We start from the raw sequence: 5,000 nt of genomic DNA, 5'->3' as shown, positions 1-5,000 counted from the left end.
GAGAGAGAGAGAGAGAGAGACCACCTTGCATTGTCAATTGCTAAATCTGTATATGGATAAGTAGCCTATGGTTGTCAACTTATTTCGTACGGCCATACCAGCCTGGCAACGCCCGATCTCGTCTGATCTCGGAAGCTAAGCAGGGTCGGGCCTGGTTAGTACTTGGATGGGAGACCGCCTGGGAATACCAGGTGCTGTATGCTCTTTTGCTCATTCACTTAGAAACTGAAATCTTGCAATATGCACAAGTAGTCCTTCATGAAAGGGGCTGGAAGCTGTTTTCATTTTGACACGAGAGAGAGAGAGAGAGAGAGAGACTACCTTGCATTGTCAATTGCTAAATCTGTATATGGATAAGTAGCCTATGGTTGTCAACTTATTTCGTACGGCCATACCATCCTGGCAACGCCCGATCTCGTCTGATCTCGGAAGCTAAGCAGGGTCGGGCCTGGTTAAAAATTGGATGGGAGACCGCCTGGGAATACCAGGTGCTGTATGCTCTTTTGCTCATTCACTTAGAAACTGAAATCTTGCAATATGCACAAGTAGTCCTTCATGAAAGGGGCTGGAAACTGTTTTCATTTTGACACGAGAGAGAGAGAGAGAGAGAGAGAGAGACCACCTTGCATTGTCAATTGCTAAATCTGTATATGGATAAGTAGCCTATGGTTGTCAACTTATTTAGTACGGCCATACCAGCCTGGCAACGCCCAATCTCGTCTGATCTCGGAAGCTAAGCAGGGTCGGGCCTGGTTAGTACTTGGATGGGAGACCGCCTGGGAATACCAGGTGCTGTATGCTCTTTTGCTCATTCACTTAGTAACTGAAATCTTGCAATATGCACAAGTAGTCCTTCATGAAAGGGGCTGGAAGCTGTTTTCATTTTGACACGAGAGAGAGAGAGAGAGAGAGAGAGAGAGAGAGACCACCTTGCATTGTCAATTGCTAAATCTGTATATGGATAAGTAGCCTATGGTTGTCAACTTATTTCGTACGGCCATACCAGCCTGGCAACGCCCGATCTCGTCTGATCTCGGAAGCTAAGCAGGGTCGGGCCTGGTTAGTACTTGGATGGGAGACCGCCTGGGAATACCAGGTGCTGTATGCTCTTTTGCTCATTCACTTAGAAACTGAAATCTTGCAATATGCACAAGTAGTCCTTCATGAAAGGGGCTGGAAGCTGTTTTCATTTTGACACGAGAGAGAGAGAGAGAGAGAGACCACCTTGCATTGTCAATTGCTAAATCTGTATATGGATAAGTAGCCTATGGTTGTCAACTTATTTCGTACGGCCATACCAGCCTGGCAACGCCCGATCTCGTCTGATCTCGGAAGCTAAGCAGGGTCGGGCCTGGTTAGTACTTGGATGGGAGACCGCCTTGGAATACCAGGTGCTGTATGCTCTTTTGCTCATTCACTTAGAAACTGACATCTTGCAATATGCACAAGTAGTCCTTCATGAAAGGGGCTGGAAGCTGTTTTCATTTTGACACGAGAGAGAGAGAGAGAGAGAGAGAGAGACCACCTTGCATTGTCAATTGCTAAATCTGTATATGGATAAGTAGCCTATGGTTGTCAACTTATTTCGTACGGCCATACCAGCCTGGCAACGCCCGATCTCGTCTGATCTCGGAAGCTAAGCAGGGTCGGGCCTGGTTAGTACTTGGATGGGAGACCGCCTGGGAATACCAGGTGCTGTATGCTCTTTTGCTCATTCACTTAGAAACTGACATCTTGCAATATGCACAAGTAGTCCTTCATGAAAGGGGCTGGAAGCTGTTTTCATTTTGACACGAGAGAGAGAGAGAGAGAGAGAGACTACCTTGCATTGTCAATTGCTAAATCTGTATATGGATAAGTAGCCTATGGTTGTCAACTTATTTCGTACAGCCATACCAGCCTGGCAACGCCCGATCTCGTCTGATCTCGGAAGCTAAGCAGGGTCGGGCCTGGTTAGTACTTGGATGGGAGACCGCCTGGGAATACCAGGTGCTGTATGCTCTTTTGCTCATTCACTTAGAAACTGACATCTTGCAATATGCACAAGTAGTCCTTCATGAAAGGGGCTGGAAGCTGTTTTCATTTTGACACGAGAGAGAGAGAGAGAGAGACCACCTTGCATTGTCAATTGCTAAATCTGTATATGGATAAGTAGCCTATGGTTGTCAACTTATTTCGTACGGCCATACCAGCCTGGCAACGCCCGATCTCGTCTGATCTCGGAAGCTAAGCAGGGTCGGGCCTGGTTAGTACTTGGATGGGAGACCGCCTGGGAATACCAGGTGCTGTATGCTCTTTTGCTCATTCACTTAGAAACTGAAATCTTGCAATATGCACAAGTAGTCCTTCATGAAAGGGGCTGGAAGCTGTTTTCATTTTGACACGAGAGAGAGAGAGAGAGAGAGAGAGAGAGAGAGACCACCTTGCATTGTCAATTGCTAAATCTGTATATGGATAAGTAGCCTATGGTTGTCAACTTATTTCGTACGGCCATACCAGCCTGGCAACGCCCGATCTCGTCTGATCTCGGAAGCTAAGCAGGGTCGGGCCTGGTTAGTACTTGGATGGGAGACCGCCTGGGAATACCAGGTGCTGTATGCTCTTTTGCTCATTCACTTAGAAACTGACATCTTGCAATATGCACAAGTAGTCCTTCATGAAAGGGGCTGGAAGCTGTTTTCATTTTGACACGAGAGAGAGAGAGAGAGAGAGAGAGAGACTACCTTGCATTGTCAATTGCTAAATCTGTATATGGATAAGTAGCCTATGGTTGTCAACTTATTTCGTACGGCCATACCAGCCTGGCAACGCCCGATCTCGTCTGATCTCGGAAGCTAAGCAGGGTCGGGCCTGGTTAGTACTTGGATGGGAGACCGCCTGGGAATACCAGGTGCTGTATGCTCTTTTGCTCATTCACTTAGAAACTGAAATCTTGCAATATGCACAAGTAGTCCTTCATGAAAGGGGCTGGAAGCTGTTTTCATTTTGACACGAGAGAGAGAGAGAGAGAGAGAGAGACCACCTTGCATTGTCAATTGCTAAATCTGTATATGGATAAGTAGCCTATGGTTGTCAACTTATTTAGTACGGCCATACCAGCCTGGCAACGCCCGATCTCGTCTGATCTCGGAAGCTAAGCAGGGTCGGGCCTGGTTAGTACTTGGATGGGAGACCGCCTGGGAATACCAGGTGCTGTATGCTCTTTTGCTCATTCACTTAGTAACTGAAATCTTGCAATATGCACAAGTAGTCCTTCATGAAAGGGGCTGGAAGCTGTTTTCATTTTGACACGAGAGAGAGAGAGAGAGAGAGAGAGAGAGACCACCTTGCATTGTCAATTGCTAAATCTGTATATGGATAAGTAGCCTATGGTTGTCAACTTATTTCGTACGGCCATACCAGCCTGGCAACGCCCGATCTCGTCTGATCTCGGAAGCTAAGCAGGGTCGGGCCTGGTTAGTACTTGGATGGGAGACCGCCTGGGAATACCAGGTGCTGTATGCTCTTTTGCTCATTCACTTAGAAACTGAAATCTTGCAATATGCACAAGTAGTCCTTCATGAAAGGGGCTGGAAGCTGTTTTCATTTTGACACGAGAGAGAGAGAGAGAGAGACCACCTTGCATTGTCAATTGCTAAATCTGTATATGGATAAGTAGCCTATGGTTGTCAACTTATTTCGTACGGCCATACCAGCCTGGCAACGCCCGATCTCGTCTGATCTCGGAAGCTAAGCAGGGTCGGGCCTGGTTAGTACTTGGATGGGAGACCGCCTTGGAATACCAGGTGCTGTATGCTCTTTTGCTCATTCACTTAGAAACTGACATCTTGCAATATGCACAAGTAGTCCTTCATGAAAGGGGCTGGAAGCTGTTTTCATTTTGACACGAGAGAGAGAGAGAGAGAGAGAGAGAGACCACCTTGCATTGTCAATTGCTAAATCTGTATATGGATAAGTAGCCTATGGTTGTCAACTTATTTCGTACGGCCATACCAGCCTGGCAACGCCCGATCTCGTCTGATCTCGGAAGCTAAGCAGGGTCGGGCCTGGTTAGTACTTGGATGGGAGACCGCCTGGGAATACCAGGTGCTGTATGCTCTTTTGCTCATTCACTTAGAAACTGACATCTTGCAATATGCACAAGTAGTCCTTCATGAAAGGGGCTGGAAGCTGTTTTCATTTTGACACGAGAGAGAGAGAGAGAGAGAGAGACTACCTTGCATTGTCAATTGCTAAATCTGTATATGGATAAGTAGCCTATGGTTGTCAACTTATTTCGTACAGCCATACCAGCCTGGCAACGCCCGATCTCGTCTGATCTCGGAAGCTAAGCAGGGTCGGGCCTGGTTAGTACTTGGATGGGAGACCGCCTGGGAATACCAGGTGCTGTATGCTCTTTTGCTCATTCACTTAGAAACTGACATCTTGCAATATGCACAAGTAGTCCTTCATGAAAGGGGCTGGAAGCTGTTTTCATTTTGACACGAGAGAGAGAGAGAGAGAGACCACCTTGCATTGTCAATTGCTAAATCTGTATATGGATAAGTAGCCTATGGTTGTCAACTTATTTCGTACGGCCATACCAGCCTGGCAACGCCCGATCTCGTCTGATCTCGGAAGCTAAGCAGGGTCGGGCCTGGTTAGTACTTGGATGGGAGACCGCCTGGGAATACCAGGTGCTGTATGCTCTTTTGCTCATTCACTTAGAAACTGAAATCTTGCAATATGCACAAGTAGTCCTTCATGAAAGGGGCTGGAAGCTGTTTTCATTTTGACACGAGAGAGAGAGAGAGAGAGAGAGAGAGAGAGAGACCACCTTGCATTGTCAATTGCTAAATCTGTATATGGATAAGTAGCCTATGGTTGTCAACTTATTTCGTACGGCCATACCAGCCTGGCAACGCCCGATCTCGTCTGATCTCGGAAGCTAAGCAGGGTCGGGCCTGGTTAGTACTTGGATGGGAGACCGCCTGGGAATACCAGGTGCTGTATGCTCTTTT

General features: G+C 47.1%; 15 non-coding genes and 2 pseudogenes across 15 annotated transcripts; all 17 read left to right on the top strand.

The window, feature by feature from the left end:
- Positions 1–84: 84 nt before the first annotated feature.
- On the top strand, positions 85–203 carry LOC146278671 (5S ribosomal RNA). The gene has a single exon (XR_014762873.1). It is a non-coding gene; the product is annotated as a 5S ribosomal RNA (ribosomal RNA).
- A 178-nt stretch (positions 204–381) lies between these two features.
- On the top strand, positions 382–500 carry LOC146278670 (5S ribosomal RNA; annotated as a pseudogene).
- A 182-nt stretch (positions 501–682) lies between these two features.
- Positions 683–801, top strand: LOC146278669 (5S ribosomal RNA; annotated as a pseudogene).
- A 188-nt stretch (positions 802–989) lies between these two features.
- LOC146278668 (5S ribosomal RNA) lies at positions 990–1,108 on the top strand. The gene has a single exon (XR_014762872.1). It is a non-coding gene; the product is annotated as a 5S ribosomal RNA (ribosomal RNA).
- A 176-nt stretch (positions 1,109–1,284) lies between these two features.
- On the top strand, positions 1,285–1,403 carry LOC146278667 (5S ribosomal RNA). The gene has a single exon (XR_014765395.1). It is a non-coding gene; the product is annotated as a 5S ribosomal RNA (ribosomal RNA).
- Positions 1,404–1,585: 182 nt separating this feature from the next.
- On the top strand, positions 1,586–1,704 carry LOC146278666 (5S ribosomal RNA). The gene has a single exon (XR_014762871.1). It is a non-coding gene; the product is annotated as a 5S ribosomal RNA (ribosomal RNA).
- A 178-nt stretch (positions 1,705–1,882) lies between these two features.
- On the top strand, positions 1,883–2,001 carry LOC146278665 (5S ribosomal RNA). Its single transcript, XR_014764483.1, has one exon. It is a non-coding gene; the product is annotated as a 5S ribosomal RNA (ribosomal RNA).
- A 174-nt stretch (positions 2,002–2,175) lies between these two features.
- LOC146278664 (5S ribosomal RNA) lies at positions 2,176–2,294 on the top strand. The gene has a single exon (XR_014762870.1). It is a non-coding gene; the product is annotated as a 5S ribosomal RNA (ribosomal RNA).
- Positions 2,295–2,482: 188 nt separating this feature from the next.
- On the top strand, positions 2,483–2,601 carry LOC146278663 (5S ribosomal RNA). The gene has a single exon (XR_014762868.1). It is a non-coding gene; the product is annotated as a 5S ribosomal RNA (ribosomal RNA).
- Positions 2,602–2,783: 182 nt separating this feature from the next.
- On the top strand, positions 2,784–2,902 carry LOC146278662 (5S ribosomal RNA). The gene has a single exon (XR_014762867.1). It is a non-coding gene; the product is annotated as a 5S ribosomal RNA (ribosomal RNA).
- Positions 2,903–3,082: 180 nt separating this feature from the next.
- Positions 3,083–3,201, top strand: LOC146278661 (5S ribosomal RNA). The gene has a single exon (XR_014765287.1). It is a non-coding gene; the product is annotated as a 5S ribosomal RNA (ribosomal RNA).
- Positions 3,202–3,385: 184 nt separating this feature from the next.
- LOC146278660 (5S ribosomal RNA) lies at positions 3,386–3,504 on the top strand. Its single transcript, XR_014762866.1, has one exon. It is a non-coding gene; the product is annotated as a 5S ribosomal RNA (ribosomal RNA).
- A 174-nt stretch (positions 3,505–3,678) lies between these two features.
- Positions 3,679–3,797, top strand: LOC146278659 (5S ribosomal RNA). Its single transcript, XR_014765394.1, has one exon. It is a non-coding gene; the product is annotated as a 5S ribosomal RNA (ribosomal RNA).
- A 182-nt stretch (positions 3,798–3,979) lies between these two features.
- LOC146278658 (5S ribosomal RNA) lies at positions 3,980–4,098 on the top strand. The gene has a single exon (XR_014762865.1). It is a non-coding gene; the product is annotated as a 5S ribosomal RNA (ribosomal RNA).
- Positions 4,099–4,276: 178 nt separating this feature from the next.
- LOC146278657 (5S ribosomal RNA) lies at positions 4,277–4,395 on the top strand. The gene has a single exon (XR_014764482.1). It is a non-coding gene; the product is annotated as a 5S ribosomal RNA (ribosomal RNA).
- Positions 4,396–4,569: 174 nt separating this feature from the next.
- On the top strand, positions 4,570–4,688 carry LOC146278656 (5S ribosomal RNA). Its single transcript, XR_014762864.1, has one exon. It is a non-coding gene; the product is annotated as a 5S ribosomal RNA (ribosomal RNA).
- A 188-nt stretch (positions 4,689–4,876) lies between these two features.
- On the top strand, positions 4,877–4,995 carry LOC146278655 (5S ribosomal RNA). The gene has a single exon (XR_014762863.1). It is a non-coding gene; the product is annotated as a 5S ribosomal RNA (ribosomal RNA).
- The last annotated feature ends 5 nt before the right edge of the window (positions 4,996–5,000 follow it).

The sequence above is a fragment of the Hypomesus nipponensis genome, chromosome 7, assembly GCF_054491055.1.
Source record: "Hypomesus nipponensis isolate SF chromosome 7, ASM5449105v1, whole genome shotgun sequence".
NCBI lineage: Eukaryota > Metazoa > Chordata > Actinopteri > Osmeriformes > Osmeridae > Hypomesus > Hypomesus nipponensis.
This window is presented reverse-complemented; position numbering and strand designations above follow the sequence as displayed.